General features: G+C 37.6%; 1 protein-coding gene across 4 annotated transcripts in view; it reads right to left on the bottom strand.

Annotated features, from left to right (window-relative positions):
• LOC108682366 (leucine-rich repeat-containing G-protein coupled receptor 5A-like) overlaps positions 1 to 23,396 on the bottom strand; it is a 78,927-nt gene extending 55,531 nt beyond the window's left edge. For all 4 annotated transcript variants that reach the window (XM_018171517.1, XM_018171518.1, XM_018171519.1 and 1 more), the window contains exon 1: positions 22,939 to 23,396. The gene's annotated coding sequence lies outside the window, so the exon portion shown is untranslated. The remainder of the gene's footprint in view (positions 1 to 22,938) is intronic.
• Positions 23,397 to 25,404: the final 2,008 nt, after the last annotated feature.

Below are 25,404 nucleotides of genomic sequence, written 5' to 3'. Positions count from 1 at the left end.
TTCCTTATCCAAAATAATGATAATGAAGTGATTAACATTTCAATTTCGCGCGAATAATGCAGGCTAGATTTTTGAGAAAACGACAGATTTTTGTCGTGATGGGTTCATTTTCAGCCATTGTTGAAGTGATTTGAAACGGCAATAATTTGCACACGAGTCAAGTAAACATCAACATTTAAGGAGAGACTGAATGAAAATTTAAACAATTGTATTCATGGTGGTGAGATGAATTTTTATAGAAATTTATCCTACCGCTACAAATATGTCATTACGTTAATCTTCCATAAGACATTTCTTTTGAAAGAATAACGTATTCTTCTAGATAGGAAGGAAAAAGTATAAAAGTTCCGGTTCTTACACGTAATAGGACCGAAATGTTCATTAGGGAACAGAATGAATTGTCAGATTTAGGAAGATTTATTTTTTTTGTAAAAATTAGTAGAAACCGCAGCTACCCAGCAGGCATCTGACGTTGAAACAACGTTGATTATTGGTTGATTTCAGGTTGAAATGTTGAACAACCAAAATTAAACGTCATATCAACGTCGAAATCTGACCAACACTAGAAGGGACGTAAAACAACCTTATTCCAACGTTGAAATAACGTCGATATTGGTACGTTGAATTTATACTAATTTTTAAACGTCGAATCAATGTTGATATCAGGTTGAGATGCTGAACAACCCAAATTAAACGTCTGATCAACGTCGAAATCTGACCAAACTAGAACGGACGTAAAACAACCTTATTTCAACATTGAAACAACGTCGCTATTGATACGTTGAATTCTTACTAATTTTTAAACGTTGAATCAATGTTGATTTCAGGTTGAAATGCTGAACAACCAAAGTTAAACGTCCGATCAACGTAGAAATCTGACCAAAACTAGAACAGAAATAAAACAACCTTATTTCAACGTTGAAACAATGTCGATATTGGTACGTTGAATGTTTATTTATTTTTAAACGTTAATCAATGTTGATATCAGGTTGAAATGCTGAACAACCAAAATTAAACATCCGATCAACGTCGAAATCTGACCAAAACTAGAACAGATATTGTAACGTCAGTACGACGTTGCATGAAAGATGTTGCTTCAATTTTCATTCTAAACCTCCTTTCACCCCGATCTCAATGTCGTAATGCGTAGTTGATTCAACGTTGATTCAACCACCGAATGCCTGCTGGGTACGCAGTACTCAAATTGTGAAAAGAACAAATTCCTGACCGACTGATGTTAAATTTGAGTGAAGTGTAGCAGTTTGAATGGAACAATGAACAGTCGTAAATTCTGTTTACGCAGCGACGTACCAGGTGGAGATGCAGGCTGATTGAAAGACTTTATGTCAGCATGTGCGAGCTATAAACTGGCGGCAGCTGCAGGCAAGTGATGTTGCCTGGCTGTTTCATGATGAGATACAGATAAAAATGAAGCGTGAAATACAGAACATGTTTCATGGCTGTCATTATATTGCAACGAACAACCTGCATACACTACGCATGGGGGAATAAATTCACTAGTCCATTCATAGCAAGAACGACTGATTGAAAACTCGATGTGCCATTCACGATTGTGAAATTTAAATTTTTTAAATGAAAATTTGAACGAAATCAATCGTTCAATTTTTAGGCCAATGGAGATTAATGTTCCAGAGATTCACGTAGAGTAATCTGAACAATGAATAATTATTCACGCCTTCACCACATTTAGTGGACGTGATAGCAGTCCGTCTGCTGGCATTTATACGTACAGTATAGATGACATTTTCTAAAATGAGAAACCATTTTAATTTTATGTAGAACGTAGAAGTATGGTTAAGCACTCTCGGTGATTTCATTTTATTTATTCTTGGTGTTTAAAAAATATTTTGTAGCATCGGAATGACATGCTTCCCGTAAATATATATTTTTCCATCTTTAAAATTCAAAATTCCAAATATGATTTATGAAACACTAGCGTCAACACGAATGTCAATAACTTTTCAGCAAGTGGGATCGTAGGTTTTCACCGTCCCACGAAGATCTGTCTTCATCAAGTCGCATACGCTAGAGAAGGTTGTGTTTTTGTTGAATATCATTACCCGGCCTCGTTCATTGGTCGGTGTCTGAAACTACGAAGTGCTAATAACGAAGGCTATATATAAAAATTACTCTCTATTGTCGGTGTCATAACTGCACTGTATTCTTATAAATAACGAATAACCTCATTCACTAGTCGATTTAACGAATTCAAAAGTATTCTAAATAAATATTCGACTGGACACAACGCTGGTATATAAAGCACATGCATTTCTGAGCGCGAGATTCTAATCAAATCTACTTAGTAACTGGCGTGTATGCACTCGAAAAATAAGGCTTAAAAAATGTAAGCTGACAAAAAAATTAAAGTGAACCTAATATCGAATCCTAATTAACATTGAAATGTGAACAAAGTGAATGATCGAACAAATTCAAATTCATCTCTATCATTTATTTTTCAACACCTGACTTGAGATGTTGATCCCACTGCATCAAAATGTATGCTTGAAAGCTAAACATCCCGCGTATTAGATGCGTGCTCACGAACTACACTAGAATATATTGGTACAAAATTTAAGCATGCAGGATCGTGATAAAAAATTAGAGCACGTTTACCTCACGATGAATTAGAACTCAAAGAATTTTAGGCTGAGACATCCAGAATTGTTTTACTAACTCTAAAAGTAAGAAATTTTCCGGTAATTAAAATAAGAAATACTCGTTGTATTCTCCAATATTGTTATCCATGCTACGTAAGAGCTTCATGCATCACACCCTTTTTGAGGAGATTACTCGCGACTGAGGTCGCGTAGCAAAATATTGGTTCATCATAAGTTATACAATCGATCTATTCTACCCTCTCTTGATACGGCCAAGCAGTGCACGCAATGCGTGTCATGCACGGCAACGCTCCATGCAGGGCCGCAACGTGCATTTATCATGTAAAGTATGCATTTATCACATGCAAGTTTGAGTGAAAGTTCTGCAAACTCCATGACTTGCCTTCACGCGACACACACGGCCAAGTTATCACGCACTTATTCGTCAAAGCAGCGGAATAATACAACATCCGTTATTATTCTATAAATTTGTTCATAAACTCAAGCGGATATATTATTCTGATCAAATTATTTCCATTGTAGTTTTATTACCGAAAAATATCGGCTTGAGGATGAAATTGATTTCCATTGCAGTTTTATTACCGAAAAATATCGGCTTGAGGATGAAATTGCTGAAAATTTGATTGTCAGGTGTATCAAAATAACATTTGGATGTAAAGTTTTAATATCAAAGAAAATGTCGAAGTATTTTTGTGCAGCATTCTTGAATGATTTACATGATAAGCATAACAATAAGCGGGATGGGTGGATGGACGATATTTAAACTACTTTGTCGATTACATAAAAAAAGCACAAGAGACGCTCGCCGAGACTTCACTGGGATGAGAAGCGTGCCAAAAGCCACATCGCAAAAAACTTTATAACTCTTGGCGTATAATAATGATTATGTTATTCGTATGTGTACTTCAAATCCATAGTTGACAATCATACGAAAAATATTTTATTTCACAACGGAAATGGGGCTTGATATTTAATCGCCTAAACTATTAGCGTCATACGAAACCACTGTAGAAGTTTCCCTGCAGTGAGTTCATTGAATTAAGTTAGTATTGATGCAACGTTAGGCATTCCGAGACACATTGCCACATATCTAAACATTTCCAGAAAATGTTCATCCTTATGAGGTAAGTTCACCCAGTTCGCGCGTACAATATCGTCTCACAAATACGCGCAAAAAACTATTCGATATTTCATCGTTATCTTAAATTCGATGACTTGACATATGACCGTATTAAGCTACGGCTGCAGACCACCGACCCTGAGAAATAAAGCAAGGTACCAATATTCCACACCGTCATCCTTATCAAGTATGTACCAAGGATTACATTTTCATTGTACTCTCCCTGACGAGCCGCACTTATTTGCTCGACCAGCTCGATGGTTGGTGTCGATTGGTAGCGCTTCATGCCCGCGAGCGAGGGTAGAGTCCACCACTCACCAGGCCAATAAAACGCGCTTTTATGTTGCGCAGACGAGAATTGCACTCACTGCGGTAATGGCGTCTAAGCTCTTAGTCTCCCAACAACATTCTTCACATTCTCTCACTGAGAGCAATAAGTGGCGAATTAAGTGGGGCTATTTGGCTGGACGGCAGAGAAACCTTGATCAATTAGAATTAACGATCGTAAAAGCAATTCAATCTTTGGCTGCCGTTTATTCGATTCCTTTACAGGGCAAAAAAATATTGAACATATTATGCAAATAAAACTACAGGATATTCTACTTGACTCGTTATCTGAGAAGTAATTTTGCGATGTAAAGTCTATTGCGAAATACAATAATATCCAAGTCAACAGTGATCGTGGAAAGATATTCAATAAATATTCAACATCATGGTCATAGTTTCATCAGTGAAACTATGACCATGAGAGATCCTTTCCATGGAGGATTACTAAGCGCCCAAAAGGACGTGCTAATTTCGGATGAGGCGAAACGAGCAAGACGTAAAAATTAATTGAATATCTGAGGCATCCATGGAGGGTTTCAAAGCAGCCCAGAATCTTTCAAGGATCAAATATATTATTTAAAAATTGTTTATTTTCTGACGATTAAGAAAACAGGAATATTCGAACAAAAAATACACATGATACAACATCTCTTTAAATTTAAATTTACAGTATACCTACGTATACATATTAGGAAAGATTTATCGTGAAGTTGCTCATATCAATTTTGTCAATAAAATGTCGCTGAATACTTTCACATTCTCGCGAAATCATTTCGATATTGATGATTATCAATAAGTATCAAGAAACATTCCTCTGAAGCATAACAGCTAATCTTCAATCCGAGTATTTGAGGCGATAACGATTTGGCCTAAAAATCTTTTAACTTAAAATTTCGCTGCCACCGATACAAATAAAGAATAGTTCAGCGAGCCACAGTAAATCTCAGAAAACTCATTTGAAAATTAAAAGTTTAGCACGTTACTGTACGAGCTTTAATAATGATCTAGTTATAAAATCTATGCAAATTCAGGCAGCGCAAATATCATGTTTTTTTAACCGGAGATAATGAGATCTCGTCACCTCGCTGTCCTTAAGGGTTCATTTGTGACCTCATTTGCCTTGCTTTCTAATCAGAGAAGCAGGCGGAAACATAGGGATATATTTTCATTATAAGAATCCAAGTATATGGATAATAAATATATATAATATATATGTAAGGAAATAGAAAAAAAAAAAACAGGAAAACCAGCGAAGATGAATATGTAAGGGAATAAACTCAGCAACATTCAGTCACAATAAGTCTATCCCAACATCGATTATACACGATGAGCAAGCTTGCAAATATCTGAACAATCTGAACATTCGCTGAACAATTCCATTCGCTTTCAATCACGTTGAACAAGCACAACTAACGATCATCTGAGGAAGTTTTATCACATATTAAAATACATTACTGAGTGGAGTAAGTAGGATTACCCGTTGCAAGTAGAAATACCCGAAGCAAGTAGGAATACCCAAAGCGAATCGGAATACCCGAAGCAAGTAAGAATACCCGAAGCAATCGAAATACCCGAAGCAAGTAGGTACCTATACTTGAAGCAAGAAGGAAAATCCGAAGCAAATCGGAATACCCGAAGCAAGTAGGAATACCCGAAGCAATCGAAGTACGCGAAGCAAGTAGGTACCTATACTTGAAGCAAGAAGGAATACCCGAAGCAAGTAGGTATACTCGAAGCAAGAAGGACTGACAAACTCCCGAGCTTGTAGAGAAGCGAGTCGTCGGGTATGCTGCTTGACAAGCCCCGGCGTTGGTCGCGTGCGCTGTTCCAAGCATCGCTCAAGATAAGACGACGCGCGCTAATGAGCAGAAAGATCTCACTGACAGCGGCGCTAAGAAAGCTCAGACGCTTTCCTTTTTTTTTGTGCATTGCTGGCTTCGGCATGACCTTCTGCTGTAGCCACCTGTTGCACGTACCTCAATTCAAGCATCCGTTTCGTACATCGCACGTCATAGCGTTGGGTTGTCAACGTAACCAATTAAATGGGACTTAGCTGATAGCAGACATAACGGCTTCTTTAGGAACATCCTTACTTTAGCTGAGGCATTCGTTACCTATGATACCATTATAATAATACACATGCTTAAATATTTGTCAGGTCTCGTGCAATCTCTCTTAAAATGTTGAAACAAGCAAAGAATTTGAAAAAACTGCATTAATTTCTCAGCTCGTAGTTACACGTTTATCTACCATGAAAAATTAAACTACCTCATTGCAGTTTTCACTACAACGTAAACGACAATTTTAAGAAAATCTTGATAAGGTAAGAAAATTAGGAGAAAAATCTCGCCGAGACACAAATAAAAGAAAAAATCTCGAAGAACCATAAATCAAAGAAAAAAAATCACCATGAACAATCTACATAAGAAAAAACTCGACAATATATGTACAGTATATTAGAAGAAAAATCTCGACGAGCCTTGAGTATGAAAAAAAAAATTTGACGTGTCATGAATAATAGAAAAGCAATATCGGCGAACCATCTTATAAAAGAATAAAAATTTCGACTAGCCGTGTATATGAGAAGAAAAGTAAGACGTGAAGGTAACCACATTCACCCCAGCGGGAGGTCGCCTGCACCTATACGGTGAGCCGACCACCTACGCCAAAGATGCGCAGAAAGGAGCAGAATGCATTCGTTGGCCAAAATCAAATAAAATCGAATAGAAATAAATTTAGAAACTCGAATGTAAATGCTTTGAGCAGAAGAAATGAATGGATGAATTAATGTAAACATCCCCATTTACATCCGACCATATATGCAAGTTGCAGATTAGAAAGCTCGCTGCACTGCAGACGTCTGCGATACACAATGGGCGAGGGCAGCTTTATCTGGGCTCTCGAACTCGGTTCAAGTAAAGCACGCGTAAATAATTAAGGGTTATACATTGAGGGCACGGCAAAGAGCGTCACCAAGTACGGGTAGAGCAAGAGCAAGAGGTCGTCTGACCAGCAACAGTAATAAGCTCATACAAAGAGAGGCCTTCACGCACCGTATGAGGCAGCCTTCCCTTGTTCCTGAGATGAAGAATGACACGAGACAGCCGACGGCATCCCGAGACTGACGCTTCGGGGTCTGACTGACTTACAGCGCCACCGCAATGCAGACAACAATGCACATTTGTTCCACCGAGTGCCAATTGAAGTACTGAGTGAAGAACACTCGTGTCCAAATGACTGAGCATGCAATAGATTTCAAGGTATTCATTATGAAGCAGTGCCTTTATAGTTTAGTTGACTGGAACATTGGTTTGAGCCCTACTGAGACCACCAACCAATACAATGATGAAAAAATAGGGAGTAGTGTCAATTTTTTTATACAAAAGACTACTTCTATTTATTTTGATCTATTTAGATCAAACGCGTATCCTCAGTGATTACGCTGTTTGGTGTTGTGTGAGAGCTATGTACCGAGCCAAATTTATCAACATTCTTTTAAATTTCGCAGCTGATCGAACAATTATATACGCCTGGAAATATACAATTATTGAATCTCATAAACATCTGCAACTGATTTTATAAAAAATAGGAACGGAGGCCAAAGCCGAGGCACGTGCTCATATTGTGTTGCTATATTATCAGTGAAAATTGTGTGAAAGGAACTAATAAAACACTTAACCTTGTTGATTAATTATCCACGATCGAGGTGTGTAATGCAATTGCTCACCAAAAAATGCCAACATAGTTAAATATTTTGGCCGCATTTGTTGAATTGGAAGGCCCTTAGATATTCGGCTCGTCGTTGCAATCACGGATGAATAAAAAATACGGCTGACAAGCATCATGATAATTTTTTTTGTATCGGGTCCGAACCACTGAAATTCTCCGTTCGAAAAGCTTGCTTGAGGAAGCATAATAATTTTCAGGAGGAACTGCATGGTCCCTATTGTCGAGTCACATCTCCCGTGTATGCTACCTATTTTTCTAGCTTATTGATCAATTATAGGGAAATACGTTGGCGAGAAGTGTTGATGGGGATTTTTTAATTTTTTCTGGTAAATTCTGCCATCAGAGCGCAGGAACAACACGTCCCGCACGTGTATGTTGTGTACAAAACCGTCGCCATCGCTGAAATCAGAATCCTTCAAGGGTTCTTAACCGTCACCCATGAAGGATGAGGCCAAGGGTCAGCTCATGCGTCATACCATAACATTAATTTTTCAATCGCAGACAAATAAGGGCCAATGAGGGGCTTAAGCTTTCTATTTCGGGGGTGTTTGATGAGAGCTACCACCCTAAAATAATTTATTTTTAGCACTGTCCTGAATATCAATGGTGAAAATATCAAAGAGGTTTGGGAGACGAGATAAAATTTTCATTTCTGATTTTGATCCCATAAATATTGATAGAATATCACAAAATTATATTAGGCATTTTATTAATTTCGGGCAGAACCAGCGGTGTCGCAGGCAAGGCACGAAACAATCTTCCTCTACGAAGGCCGCACATTTTTTGACGTACTATTGCGTGGGCAGGTTTGGGTAGCTTGGGCTTCATTAATTAACTGAAGCTCGCCTTTACGACCAAAACACAAAAAGTGAAGGAATGGAAAAAAGGGCGCGTTCAAAAATGCCAAGAGAAGGTAAAACCACCGCCGCGTGATTGCTTCACATGACCCAGTCGCGGGAGGATGACTTGGAGGATATGGTGGGTGGAAACAAAATGAGGGTAGCGGCAGGAAATGATTTATTGCGAGCACCGAATTCATGTTGAAAACGTCAAAGGTTTCGTATTGAGACCTTTATTAACTAAGAATAAGTATTTTTTTTACTCGATGTTATACAGGCGCAAAGAGTGTTCTTTCAAGAAACCGAATTATAGATAAAATATAAAAATCCTTAAATTCATCGGAGAAGAAAACAAATGTATTTCTAGTTATATCGCAGCAAATATTAGAGTAGTTTAGTATCGTATTACATAGTCGAGATGATTTATTTGCTCCCAGCACATCTGAGTAGATAAGCAAATCGGTATAACTTCACCACAGATCGAGCGACGTCTATCTTAGTTGCGTGTATACAGGCTCAGAATCTCGCCAGTCATCGACGTAACTCATTGCAATGGGCAATTATAAAGCATTGGCTGCTGGGTGTACTGGGGCAAAAACTGCATAATAATATGCAAGCAGACTTCTCTTTTTGCCAGAGATTGGCTGTTTTTAGCTTAGCTTATTTGTTGGATATTGTGCCTGGTAGAAGGAACAATATTAAAAGTCAGATGACGTTTAATTTCGAGGAAAAAATTAGCAAAAACGAATATTTGACATTTCGTGTTGCAATTTCAAGTTTTCTGTACTTTTCTCAAAAAGGCAATTATATCTTATTCAGTATAAATAGCAGGCCTCAATCAGAAGTTAGAAAATTATCAAAGACCCACGAGTAAACTGAAGAAGGACGATAGCAACAAATCGGAAATAAAAATATTAATTTGACATAAACAATAAATGGACGCAACCATGTGCATCGAAAATAAATGCTATGCTCCCAGCGGGCGCCACAAGCTGATGGGCTCGGAACCTGTCGAGCGTCGCCGAGTAGCCTGCTCTCTATCGCGCATCTGATGCGGTTACCGACCACAAATTTGGCTCCAATAATAACCAACCTTGGCCAATTTGCGAGTGGCTAGCGTCGAGAGAAGGAGGACGCAGGCCTTCGTGGCTGAAGGAGGAAGCCTGCGGGTTGACAGTAAGGATTGAAGGGCGTTAGGTTCGGTAGAAAACAGCTTGAGTAAAGTGAACAGTGCATATGGGGAGTGTGAAGTCAGTAAGTATACGGGAAAATAAGCATATAGAGAACGATAAATGAAGATGAGATAGTTAGGTGTTTCAAGTCTGATAGCATGTAGAAGTAAATGAAATTAACATGTAAAATTAGCAATCATTTCATTAACAGGCATAGGGTGGTGAACAAACAGACTACTAAGAAAGAGCGCATTTGACTGAAAGTAAAGAATAGAGACGCTAAAAATTTTTCGCTTACAGCTCACATTGAAAATACACAGGCGAAATCTATAAAAAAGGCATGCAGGTGCAGCACCATCGACATTGACGGTTAGAAATATTGTATCGAGACACGTTTGCGCAACTGCAAATAAAACGCTGATTTAAAATGAGAGGAAATTAGCAGCTATCGAGTTCATAAAGATCAAGAACAAAATTAAGGTAGCGAATGCTTTAGGTTATCAGCATTGAACAATTGGAGAATCTTCCCTGAACGTTGAAGGGATTGTACGATTTCGTTGCCGAGACTTTTATGAATGCGAAGCCTATCAAAATAAGTGTGATCGATTCAAGCATAAATAGAACACTAATTGTCATCTGCCAAGGGAACAATAAAAGTTGTTCGTGATTTAATGATTATAATGCGAGATTCGTAAGCAGGTTGTTTTGTTAGAGAAGTTTCATAAATTGCTCTGTATTTCCTTAGGTGAGTACGTAGACTATGCCTTTGATAATTGATTTTTTGTTTTTAATTATTATATATTTGTTGTTGATAATCGGCAAGGAAATAATCTGAATTTGGAGTTTCAAAATCTTGAAATTAAGGAGCAAAAGAAAAAATTCCGCTAATAGTTAATGAATATGCAGAACGGTGATGTCGAAAATTACACGTAGTAGAACGTGTAAATGATGAAATCAAAACAGACTTCATGAATTTGACATTCAAAATTAATAGAATTAAAATTCGAATTAACCCTTAAATGTCCACTAGGCGAAACTATAAAGAAACTTCCCAAATTTCCACCGACATCATATGTCCCATGCAGAGTAGATTCATATCCATATTATTCATATATATTCCATATTATTCATATAAATTCCATATTATTCATATAAATTCCATATTATTCATAAACAGTAAATTTTTATCCATATAATATTGAGCAATCTCTCGGATATGGTGATATTACCGGAATATAAAATGATCATAAAAAAATCAAGATCCCTCGCAAAACTTCGACGATTCCACAGAATAGATTTTTACAATGCGCAAATTAACAAACTAGTCGACTGTACATGGTTATCACTCTTCATGTAATATACATTAAGTATTAATTATATAATTATAACGTTAGTTAATGGCGAAAATTCGAAAAACGACTCTCGATCTCATTGCGCTAGATACTGAAGAAAAATTAGAAATAAATTATAAATGAAAAAATATCCAAAATGCGTAATATGGATCATCAAATTTCTAAATTTATAATTTACCAGATAGCATAGCTTCCATCACACCATTATTTCTTCATGTCCAAATAAAGTAATTCATCGTTTACTTCTATGTTTCAATGATATTTTATTTGAATATTCATCAATGACCTGCAAGAATGATTGAGAGAAACGAGAGGGGAAAACTGGAAATACACATATTACTAATCAATATTACTAATTATATATTGATTGTTATCTATTGAATATCTTTATATTATGTCTTCAACGAGTCGGCGCTCGATCTTTTCATTTTCCACAGCATGGAAATTAATGTCGGCGAGAATTAGGGCATTTCAACAGGATGAAAAATTATTTATGCTACAACAGACAAAAATTCTAAGAAAGTGATTAATGCCATTAAATATTCAGCTGCAAATGCAAGGTTTGTTGAATGCAGAAAAACGTTAAATAATGTTGGCATTTAGTTGTACAATAATTATAGGCATGATATGATACCCTAATTGGTACGACTAACATAATTGCCAGGTAAGAAACAATATCATTAAATGCTTTATAGGTAATGAAAAGTTTAATATGAATCATTACTTTAAGTAATATTGATATTGATCATTAAATAATATTGATATTGATCATTTATTATCATTACAGCTCGCATGATTCAAAAAGTAAAAAAAAAATACAGAAGAAAATTTACGACATTAGTAAGAGTTGATACGAAAAAGCTGCGTTTGAGAGTTAATACGAAAACCCTACGGGTACACTTGCAGTTAAGCGAGGCATTACAAATTGCTTGAATTTGAATAGAGCAAAAAATAATAACACTACCTTAAGTAGTGATAAATAAAATGAATAATACACTAACTACCACAAAAGTGAAGCTTTGCCTGTGCTGTACCACGTGCAATGCTGGAAAATTACACATAAATTCTAAAACCATGCATTTAGGAATTTCCTATTCTTCCAAGTTCATGCACAAGGGATATGCAACTAAAAATCGAGCGAATTATCGACCCCAGAACAAACAACGATAAACCTTGTATACAAATACAGAATGAGCGACAATACCATCCTATAGAATAGAAGTGTCGGCGCTGAAGAAATAGGCCCATGGCCTATTCTTGCCATAATCTTGGCTATGAATTCAATGCCATATTATTGAATTTCCGTAGAATTTATGGCGAACCTACCAACAATGTTATAGTATCTTACAGTAATAGGCCCGCGGTGGGCGCAAGCGCGCGCCGAAGTTTCACTCCATAAGCGCGGCTTATCGGCGCATCAGCGCCCAGCGCATAAGGCGAGGCACGTAAGGGGGACGCTGCCAGACAGACATTCATTTCTGGGCGCTTCTCGCCAAACATTGAATCAATGTTGAACTAAACGTTGTTTGGTTGATTAAACGTTTACTTAAACATTGTTTGATTGAAGCAACATTGAAATGAACGTTATTCGGTTGAATAAACGTTGAATTATACTTTATTTGGTTGAACCAACGTTGAAATGAACGCTGTTTGGTTGCACCAACGTTAATTCAACGTTGTTTACACGTCATGTTCCTTGTGGGTTGTTGCTACACGCACGTCATTTATCCACCACACACGCAACTCAGCTCCTGCAATGCTTTTTAATTTTATTTTATTATTGCATTATTTTTATTGGTGCGAAAAACATTTGTTTTCAAACTAATGAGTCATTTTAGATATTCCATTTGCATAATGATATGGATATTTTCCTCCTGTGAATACAGGTTGCGAACATTAAAAAAATGCGTTGATAGTGAATCGTGTTCATTACATCTAAACTTTATTGAAAATTCCCCATCATAGGTAAAGAAAATTCATCGACAGTACTTTAGGCTATTTTCAGTTATATGAAATTAGGCTGGTGTGACTGCACAGATACGGGTTCTTATTAATCTTTCTTCGAATCTGCAGAGGTTTGGGGCCGATGACGACCAATAGTCTGGTCATGAAAATTTTCGCTGGAATGAAACTACTACTTCTAGCTCGGTACGAATTCTCGAAATGGAGGCTTTAAGGTTCAAATATTAAATTATATGAGCTTAGGAATGTGATTTTCAAATGTCCCACGCTGGATACGATCTGGACTTAAGTTTGTAATCTTCAATATACCTTCATAGTAAATGAATGTGGTTATAATTGAGAGAAGATACTCACAGTATTTGCACCAAAGAAAAACTTTCAAGTGTTCGTACATGATAAAAAGACGCGTACTAGGGTCATTGGCATCATGATACTTTTGCACTGCATTTGCCGTGGCTGAGTAATGTAGATAGTGTATACTCGTAAATTATTACTCGCACTGCAGTACAAGGTTCGTATGACACATGCACTGAACAATAGCGTTCAGGAGAACTGGTGAATTGATTAGTTGTTGAGAGATTAAAATCACTTCAGTCCTATAGTGCGATAACACATATGCAGCTGCTAATTTATCATAAGCCTACTAAATGGAAACTCGCGATCGTTCATATGAGCAATTATGCTGCAAAGGAAGAAAAATGTTGTAATCAACGAAATTCAATGCAGTTTAGAAATTTTTTATAAGCAAATTCTCACCTGTTGTGATCTGATATCGTAAAAGTTCCTATTCCACACTTTACCAAATGTGCCATAATGATATGAACCGTTCGGATATTAATTGAAAGAGCATAATTACAGAGCAATACGTTAAGCTTTCAAAAACCATAAAGACTTGAACCAAAATTATTGTGATTTGAATCAAATGAAATGTAGGAAATTGTAGCCTTTGAAACGGGTGGCTATTGTTTGCATGCAATAAAATAGGCAGAAATAACCGAACAACTGCTTGTTACATCGATCCCAATCGCTCAGCGTGGAATTCACAACAAACGCATGGACAAAGCGAAATTTCTTTCGAAATTCACGCTAAGAATATTCTCAACGCGTAACTGATTGGACATAAAAATTGTTGAATTTACACTAATTGTACGTCATCGCCTCGCGCAGGACGTTATAGGAAAATATTTCTCTGCAACTGCATTGGTAGCTTCACACACAGGGTCTAGGTTGTACAAGAACACCTGAGACTTAATCTCCCTTTAGTCATCTGGTGAAGTTTTATTGCACTGCAGCTAGGAATCGAGGAAGATATAGCCGCGCCGCAGAGTTTATGGCTAGACTTGCAAGGAATTTAACTGCAGCTGCAAAAGCGGCCCTGCAATAAGTGGCAACAAAATCTTATTTAGTAGCATATAAAGGTCAATCAGGACGGAAATTCTAAACATAAAACTCAAATGTGATTAGAAAAGATGTAGCAAAGTAGAAGACTCGAGATGACTGATCGATAGAGCTGTAACGAGTCAATTTGACATCGGATAATTCAATAAACTGTGCTCGTATTCCGAAAATTCGAAAATATCCAATAAATTACTGAATGATGAAATAAAAATCAAAACATGCCACAAGATATTTTGCGGGATTTTCCGTAGTTGAACACCGCCAAGGGTTTACCATCAGATGGGCAATGCAAATTAATTCGTGAAGTAATTCTACCGTGATGAGAGGAACAATTCGCTGAGCTTATCCCCGACATACACCTTCCATTGTAACATTTCTCGGTGAATTGCCTCCAGTCACACCTTGTGTTTCATGTACACAGACGATGTCCAACATGACGCGTATGCAACGCGTAAGATAACACGTCTGACTTAACTTTGCATCTTTGCTACGTGATGGGGTCCGGGAAATTCTAGGACAACAATGACGTTGCCATGCCGGCCATATTTGCACAAATTGCGCATCAGCGCCTCGCAGGGATAGAAATCGGGGGTGGCTAGGAGGCCATTTACGCGAAGGTCGCACGCTGAATTTATCTGCGTCAACGGTGCGCAAGACGTTAAGTGAACTCAACGAATATATCACCACATGGTTCATGTTCTGCGGTCAAATTAACTGTATCTACAAATATGTTACATAAGAATACAACTTCTAGCGATCTGAAAATGGCAAACCATCGAACCTCTAACAACCGCGGGAGCTACGACCAATATTAATGCATTTTTATCTGAAAAACAAGAAATGCTTGCCTTGCAGGACATAAAAAATTGTGAGTCTATCACTGGTCATTAACTAAAAGAGTCATCAAAATTCAAAATTCAGTCATATGGAATGAGCATCATGAAAAGTTTGCGGAAAGAGAAAACTTTAACAAAAATAAATCGATTTTAATCCCAGACAGAATGAAATAATTTTCGACATTTTCCTGCCATGCGAGGTTAAATGATACGCATCAAGATGCCAGGAAAATGAAGTTGTGGAGCCGCTAGCTACATACGGCCCACGAGTAACTTGAGTGCCCTCCTTAGCGCGCGAGATGAACCTCGCTCTTATTTGCATGCGTCTAACGTGGCTACGTGTCCAGAGCAATGGAACCTTAAAGCAACCATCACTATAAAGGCAGCTAAGCAGCACCTTCCGGCATGATTCATGGGGGGCAGTTTACTGCGCTGCATGGTAGCCAAAACATATTTAGAAAATGAGCCGAGTGAATTGCAACATCTTCGTGAGAGTTGCTGTCGGAAATTTGAGCATGCGTAACGAATAAAAATCTACGATTAATAAAAAAACTTCAACATATTTAAGTATGTTGTTTGTACAAACTCTGCAAATAGAGCTAAGCAATTTAGTTAAAATAAAAGCTTTTTCGGGAATCATAAAAATCCCACGTTCCGTTGAAATATATAAATGTTTTCGTTTGGAAGAATATCGTCAGCGTAAAATTCATTTTCTGATAGGTGTATAGAAAACCTGGTCTAATAGTTATTTTTCAGGCCAAAAACTGAAGGCCGAATAGTCGCATAACGATGACGTACATAAATATTCGGGATTATCATAACAAAATTATTAGACTCTTTGATCCCGCTTCAGAATTACATTTCAAATAGACATTTCAAAATTACCGCTGTGTTCGACGCTGTAGACATCAATACTGACTCGTTTTCGACTAATCTTACGCTGAATGATAGATAACAAAATGAGCGCTTTAATGTTATTGAAGGCTAGCCTATAGAGCCACTAGTCTAATTTGAATTCTTACGATGTTCTTCCGAGGTTTTGGTAGAACCCGAGTTAGTAAATTTACATTTGTACATTCGCCATAGTTGATAAAAATACTTAGTCAAAAAAGATCAACTCAGATGCAATTGCTGGACTTAAATCTGCACTTGATAAAGGATTAATTTTGCGGATTTTAAGTAGGTATCAGAAAGTCGGCGTTATTCCGTTCCAATAAAGAGTTACGTCGATCTCTCCACCTATCGACTTCCGAATCAATTTTTCCAATTAGAAATAACTGACAAACAACTAACCTGCTCAAAATTTAAAATTTCTCGGGAATAAGCTGCAGCTGAGCAAAAACCAGCATCATGGTTAAAAAAATCACGAGAAGGATCGCAAACTGACAGCGAATGAGAGAAGCGCAGAGGTTATTTCTTTATAAAAGAAGTGTGGGTCTCGTCTACTTCTGAAGCTCTGTCGACTTTCAAGTCATGATTTTGCTGTAATTTGCCGTCGAATTTCATTTTGATCGAATGTCAAGGCCTCACTAAAGGAAGAATTTAATATATCCACAGGATAGAACTTATTTCAATTCCGGTACGATCGATCAGTGACAACGCATATAAAATTGTCTTCGTGAATAAATAAGAATTGTCATTCGTTACCTCTATCGTAGCAATTTGACATCGGGCCAAATTATGATGGATTATCAACGCAGCCTTTTCTGAATTTTCATATTTTACTTCTACTAAAAAATTAGTTCATCGGATTAACAACGGTCCAATGTTATTTCTCAAGGGATACCTAGTCAACAATTGATTATGTTGTATTGCAATATGATTCATCACTGATATATTTCCTTCAATTCATAAATCATTTTTCCACAATGGATGAATAATTCATATATTTTAATAAGGATCCGGGATTTTCTTTATAACTTGATGGGCTAAACTTATATGATATATGAAAGGATCGAGTGGGCCAAGCAACTCAATTATTTGACGCCACTGCACCCTGCAGTGTTGATCAACGTGTGTACATAAATCCATATCCGTCCTCTTATGCATGTCATTTGCATTGAATTAATTGAATTAGCTTACTTATGTTGCTAGTCGCCTATCCCTGATGGGCGGCTGGTGGGTGAAGCGGGAAACAAACACCTTGTTTTGGGTGCTGACAAGGAAAACAATGACGCTTCTCTGTTGTGCGTCTCGGTAGAAAGGAACTCAAATAGCTACCTACCCAGACTCTGCGCGATCTCAATTTGCATAAACGCTTGAGGAAGACGGAGCCTCTGGCAGCAGAGCTGAAGACTCAACACCAAAAACAGAGCGCTGGCTTACTTGCGCTGCCACAGCCTACGAGCGAGCGCGCTCATACCAGTCCATGCAGTGCCGGATTGTTAGGCACATTAGGGGGCACATTAGTGCACAGAAAATGCAGTCGGTGTGCCCTGAGGGTACGCTTGGAGGTCTGCAGGTTCAATGCACAATATATACAGACAGTGTGTAGAGGGTCTGCTAAGAGATCTGCCGGTGCAATTCACAGGAATGCAGTCTGTGTGCAGCCAGTCTGCTCGGAGGTCTGCAGATATAATGCACAGGAAAGGTTAATTGTCAGTGTGCAGAGGATCTGCCAGTAGGTCTGCAGGTACAACGCACATGGTAAGCATACAGTATGCATAGGACTTTTTATGATATACATTAACAGTGTCTTCGGGGTCTTCTTAACATACATTAATTATCCAGTGCGACTGCACAGGGTTAGCCGTGGACAGGGTAAATTTTATGTCTTCAGGTACAGGTTTACCGACTGTGCACTGAAGAAGATATCTTCACGTTACTGTACATGCCGATTTTTGCTTTCGGGCTGGAAGCTATCTTGGTTGTTCATCCATTTGATCCTTCACCAACAGCAGCATGATTTCGTTCTTGGATAGATTTTTTTTAGCAAAGCTTGCTCCAGCTTGCTCAATATATAGAGTAATATTATGCAAGGCGAAATTGGTAAAAAGTAACATAAATGGCCTCTGCTTGAAAAAAATCGAGAAGCTGGCAAAGTTGAATTCCAAGATAAGCGCGGCGCCAATAAACTCGATGGGGATAGATTATTGTGGGGGCAGAAATCACCAGCTGTCAAAAAGGCAGCGTTGCAGAGTTCGATGGACTCAAGCCGAGTATCGAAAAACAATAAACTGGGTAGTAACCGAGAATCGATAACACGTCTATCAGACCACTGCCGAGGAAGACGTTTCGAAAATGGACAACTGTGAAAACTCGAAATTATCCTAAGCAAACTTGGGTAACAGAAAATAATCGAGAAGAAAATATGAAAGTAAATAAATGAAGCAGATACAGAATTGATATCAATTTGAAACGTAAATTTGAAATTAACAACAACAGGATATAAGCAACAGGATGAAAAAATTTGAAACACAGACTTCATATTAGGGATAAGGTCACAAGGTTATTTAGTTCAAATATTATTACTAAAATCAAAGCAAACAACACCGATAATTATACACAGTGACACGTTAGTTTTGAACAGTTGACAATTTTGTGTTATAAATAAAGAATGTTTAAGTCCCTCTCATAAGTTTTAAGAAAAATATTAGGTCCAAGTACTTACAAACGATGCAATTCTCGAGAACGCAACGAAGTTCATGCCAACCAATTGCAGTTTCGAAAGCATCTGAGTAAAAGGTCAGAATAGCATGCCATCACTGACTATAGACAGGCAGTGTCTTGGAATCTCATCAAAACCGAACTACCTCCAGCCGACGCTCCAAAAAAAGTCTAGGCGCATGAAGTTTATGCCACCCCCATACCCACACAAAAATGGTACAGCCGAGTTTCTTGTTGCTTAAAAGCCTGGAGCTCTTCGACAGCCGTTTCGAAAAAAAGATAACCAATCTCTGGTCTAAGTCTTCTTATATATATGCTTGCAAGAATCGTGTAAAATACTGGTAATATACGTGTTTACGATCATGTTTTTTCACTACTGTCAATATCTTCATCATGTTAAAATGCACGAATGACACCAATCTCAAAAAAGAAACTCATTGGAAAGAGACTCTTGTTGAGATAGTTCTCTCATTTAGTTGCGAACAAGGCAAAAAAAAACTAATGTCACTTTGGCAAGCATCAAAAAGCCCACACACAACGAAATTTGTTTCGAGTATTTCCCGTTATCCCCCAAATACAGAATGCTTATTTAGTCTTGTAAGGGTTAGCGGAACAGAATGTTAATTGGCTAGACGACTAGACAGTGCGCACTGGCAGAAAGAATAAATTAAAACCAGAGAAAATTACAGGGCTCGTTAGTTATAGGGTGCACTTGTTGCCTTAGGTATTGGCGTTGCAGAACACTCAGGAGGACCACGCCCAAGCCCAGCGCAAATTACGGACTTGCTCTATCTACCGAGTGAGACGCCAAATGGATTTAGATGGTTTTCTCGTTTGCCGTCTCGGCAGGAGCTTCGAAGCTCCTTTGAGTGAAGAATGCCTGAGATATATTCAGAGGAGGAAAGGCAATGTGCTGTGTCTTGTTGAACGACTTGGTATGTATCCCTAGATGCTAAAGAGCTGATATAGATTTCTATAAGATTGCTTCGTATGAAGTATGCTTTTTTAATAGCTCTTAATATCTTGGAAATAAAGTAGAAGCAAATGATATGCCGGTTTAGAAAAAAACGAGCTTAACAATGAGTGCGAAAAAACATGGTTGTAAAGTAATTTCAAACATTCCACATCCTTTTGAATTGAGCTTTGCAATACAGAACTCGTGCCTGACGCCACCCAGTCATCTTCGTCTTCAAAGTCTGAATATTGAATCTAATTACACTGAGTGATTGCACTGGATTTCAAACAGCTCGGGGAGTAGCACGCGTTGCGTAAGGGATGGGCCACTGGGGACAGTTTATGGCTCTTAACACCAAAGCAATCACAAACTATAAAATTATGTACAATCGTTTATTGATTTTAATTGCTGATAGTGATACCTGGATGTAAATGAAAGATATTGGAAAAAATTGCTCGAATTTCAGTTGTAAAATCTTGCATAACGTTCTAAAACCAACCATGAAATATATTTTTGAATAAATTACAGTATTCAAAAATATATTTTTGAATAAATTTTTGAAACTACAAGCAGTGCTTGCGGAAGTAAACATCAAGGATTTATTAGGAACAGAGATTTCAGTGCATGTATTTTTGATAACGCGTTAAGAACGATAAGTTATGTTCGTTCTGACGTATGATAAAGATTATTCGGTGCCTCCAACACAGAAGTTATGACCGACACTCACTTTGGAAGAGCGATTCCGGTCATTTCACGTTTGAGTGACGGGCTTGAAAGAACCGAGTAGGGTTCTAATTAAAAAGTAATCGTTTGTAAGGGGCTGTTATTCGAGGCTTGCAACGCGAACGGTTCTGGTGATGGCTGTCTATCTTTCTGTCGACACTGACACGGCTTTATTCCGGCTGATGAGTAGCTTAGGCGTACCAGATACTTTGAAATGTGACGCTAATGAATGAAAACGGCTGCACAGTCTGGTATTGCTGAGTTAGAGCACGAACCTAGCCAGATTACAGAGCAGGTAAAACTGCAAACGCACGGCCTAAAATGCCTATGGAGCGGCTTATCACGTCGCTTGCCATGCGTTTAATTGGCCAGCTAATTGTGCTGACTCAAACGAGTTCTTTTTTAGGACTCGCTACTGCAACTTGCGCATGCTTAGAATTTCTCACTGGGGCTTTCTTGGAACGAGAACGAGATGAGTAAACAAGATTTTAAGCTGGCTAACTAAGTCATTTCATGTCAGAAAAATTAAGTGTAACATTTATTTTAATTCAGGCGTGCATACAGTTGGCTGTAATAACGAAAAAAATTGTATAAAATTATTATATATTCTAATTCAAATATTCAAATAATGAACGTCATAATGCTACATCTAATTACCACGTGATATTAAACCATTTTTCAATTCTTAAATTCTGATTTATTCCCACTGATTTGCTCAAACTGGGAGACGATTGTTTGGGAGGCCCTCGCGGTCGTGTTCGTTGCACAACTGAAATTCGTCAAATTTTCCAGCTACCGGAAACCGCGAGTCAAATTGAGCCCCTCGTAGTTTTGTTCACATTTCCCAAGAGGAGACAGGCTCCAAATCTTTCTAGCCCAGGAAGAATTGCATTTATGTGCCTTTGTTTTGGAAGAATGGATGCAACATTCTCATTATCTGTTCAGCGGCAGGATGGGAATTTTTCGTTGGGTGACGAATAACAAAAATTTCAAATGTAAGAAATAAATTTAAATAAGGGCAGATTCAGTTCCGATAAATTCCCGCAAACATTTCTTCATTATATTTCGCTGGCCAGCCCCAAATCTCCTCGGATTGTCTGAGGTCACTGAAGCGTTACATTTAAGCTGAATGGCATATATATATTTGCCAACAGAAATATTGCAATATTCCCTTGACAATCTCCACTACTTACGCAACCTTTAACCGGGTCGTGGTGGCATAGGTTCAAAACTTCGGGAAATTGTTTAGGGAAAAGAGGCCATGGAAGGTGAGCTATTTCCATTGATTCTACCTCGGTCAAGCGTGACTGAGCATGCAAAGGCGATGTCCAAATTTTGACCGATTGCTATTCAAAGTTTGGCCGATCTTTTTTAGAATCTCAAAATACCTATTTTTACGATAAATCAAGCTGATAAATTTAGCAAATTTAGTATTAAGACCAAATCAGTGCAAAGTTGGGCAATTATTACCGAGGTGTTTGTTCCTTATTTACTAGCAGATTTGCACGTTCAACGTCAATCACTGGGAAAATTTTTCTCAAATTTCATATTACGTCATGTGCACGTCACATTTTGTGCCCTAATACTGAAAATCTTTTTCGGGACATCAAAGGTCTACTATGGCAAGAACTAAAGTTCATGTTTCGAACTTTCCAGCCAACTTCGCAGTGTACAATCCGGTTACTCAAAATAAAGGTCTGAGTGCAAAACTTGCGAAGCAAAGCTCTAACTTAGCGATAAACTTAACTATAGATTCCGTAGAATAAATAATACTGTTGTGAGATATATGTTCCACTACAATTATTTTCTAATCTATTTTAAAACGAAAAAAATTTATATTATAAGATGTTCAAAGCTCCGATTATAAACTAATAAATTATTGTTTTATTCCCCAAATTCCGGACGATCTCAAGAAATGGGGAATTTCTGCCAACACGGATAAGCAAACTGCTTCTTTGATAATACACACAGGAAGAAATTTTTATGTGCAGTGAACATATCAGTCAATAATTAATTGCAAACTAGGCAAAATGCATGCATGTGGCGCGGGTCATTTTAACATCGAGAAGAAACGCACTGTATGCCCTCAATTCAATTAAGTCGCCAACATCAACGCATCAAACAGGTTCAATAACTATTGAGACAGAAAAAAAGAATATCGGTCCCATTTTTAGCGAGGTCATTATAATAATTGAGATCCGAATGAGGTTATAGTGAGGCGACTATAACAGTTAAAATCAATATTTATGAGATTTTATAGTGAATCTTATGAAGGCTTACCTCGTCATAAGATCAGTCGCAGAGACCAGACTGCAGTTCCAAAGATCACAGCTCTCCCTAAATGGCGCAAATGGAAGATTTATTTATTTATTTTATAATTTCAGAATGGGATTTGGAACACAGCTAAGGCTGCTAGTTGTTTTAGCACGACACCAACTTGGACAGTCATGTCTAAATTATTTTTATCGAAGCATTAGCTGTTAAACTTAAGTTACATCCAGTTTCGTTTTTTATCAATTAAACCAAGTCCTGCAACGGACATCAATGGGCTAGCCCTAGTTCTAAAATTATGGACACCAATTGAAAAATAAAAAAAGGTTTAGGATCTTACGAAATAGTAATATAAAAACATATTTCATGGATCAGTAAACAAAAACGAATTTATAGCCGAAGTGCTCAATCACTATAGTTATGGGCACTCACACTGATATAAACTATAAATAGATTACGGGTTTAGCTTCTGTTGGAGGAAAAATATGAGAATTTCTTTCAAATTACAAAATGTATTACACTTAAACAGCAGTGGTTTTTGCAAAAGTTGTTAGAATAATTCATTACTGCCAACCCAATAATTTTTTCGGAATTTAAGTGAAGCCATAGACGCGTTCGATCAAATGAAAAGCGGAGAAAATCATCGCACATGCACTTTCACAACACGTTAATTAACTCATAACTTTTACAATCGAGTCTCACTAAGAATTTTTTTAATGCAATATAAAAAATATTCTGACCTAAAGACTTGTTGCAATACGGACGGAAAACACTATTAATTCTCATTCTATGATAGAAAAATATATCAGCAGAAAAAGAATTCTATTGCATGGCACAATGCAGCAGGCCGGCTGTCAGCAGGTCGGGACAACACCATCGCCACATCCTGACCCTAACACAGTCAACGGTGCACTGCAGCCACGGCGTTCCCGCCCGCTGTGAACTATCATGTTTTGCCGAGCCTCTATTGCCTCGGGCTTTGACCTGAGCAACCGTGAACGTTGTCTCTCGATCCCAGCTTAGAAATAGAGGTTTGTAATAATACTAAGGGTATAAAACATCGTTTGGTTCAATTAGATCACTAAGATCACATTATTCTAGTCCAGTACATCTTAATTTTTACTGGGAACTCAGCCGCTGGGAAAATCACTGCAAAAAAAAAAACTGTACAAGACATTTGAGAGATACGGGCATCTTTTGTAATCCTTCTTGCGAAGGGAAGTTTACTGTTCTGATGAAAGCATTTTTAGATGAAATTACTATAAACAGACAGTAAAAGAATAATTTCGATAAAAAATTTCCTGTTACTTTGAATAAAGAGGAATAGAATGCAGCGATAATGAGGTGCCTGCCTGCGTTGCGTAAACAATTACGTTCTCTTGATTTAATCGCTGGCTCCTTAGAGAGGGAGTGCATGAAGATATTTATTGCAGTTAGCCGACAGCAATGCATTGCACGTCTGGCGCGGCAGTTCGTAATTACTGAGAAGCATTGCCTGGTAAACACGTGTCTTTATTGCTTCTATTAAATATTCCTGAACTGTGATTCGAAATTCTGTAGCCCGTAATTTCTTGAAGTTTACTTAAAAATAAACGTGACCATTTCTCTTTTTTCATGTGAGCAGTCTAGATCATGTTGTTTTACGTTCTTAATACGTAGACAGTTTGTTGAACACAAAATGTTGAGCTCGTATAGATATCAATTATTAAATAAATACAGTATCACATTATAAAACAATCTCAGACTATTCGCTTACTGAATATTTAAATGAGTGATAACAAAGCATTATTCAGCTCTTAATTCCCGAATTTATAATGATCATTAGCGATGGCCAATCGCAAATAGGTAAAATATAACTCAGTACTCACTGCAGTGAGTGACAGAGAGAGCATTTTCTCGTCGACGAAAACTTGAGGTCAAGGATGGACAGACAGACGGACATGGCGAGCACAATTGTGCATTTTTTCCATAAATGAGAAAATGCGCTAAAAATGTTGCTCTTTAATTATCAATAAATTATTATCCAATTTATCTTTCCGCATCTGCAGGCGTTCAGAGCGATTAAATTTTCACTACGAATTTCATGACGCAATTCATATCAAACTTGAATGAATTTCTTCACATGGTCAAGTGCACCATGAGGGATTAATGAGTCAATAATTGGGCCAACTCAATTAATTGGTAGGCATTATCTATTAAGTCAAGGTATATAATTGATTTTCAACAAATATATATATATATATAAATAAACACCTTGCATTGCTGAAGTGTCATGATAACTTTTAGGACGAAAGTGACAATTCACTTTCAAAGCAGCTATAGGTTTGTTGGGCTGTGAAGAACTAAGACTGGAATAGCTGAAGTGAGACTCTGCATGACTACAACAGAGACTCTGTCTCTGACTACAACATGAACTTTTTATGAACGATGTCAATCATTGCCGATGGGATAGAGTATGCGGCAGCCGTTGGCAAA

This window comes from Hyalella azteca, unplaced genomic scaffold, assembly GCF_000764305.2.
Source record: "Hyalella azteca isolate HAZT.00-mixed unplaced genomic scaffold, Hazt_2.0.2 contig10335, whole genome shotgun sequence".
In the NCBI taxonomy this organism is placed as follows: Eukaryota; Metazoa; Arthropoda; class Malacostraca; order Amphipoda; family Hyalellidae; genus Hyalella; species Hyalella azteca.
The sequence above is the reverse complement of the archived record's forward strand: the minus strand, read 5'-3'. Positions and strand labels throughout refer to the sequence as shown.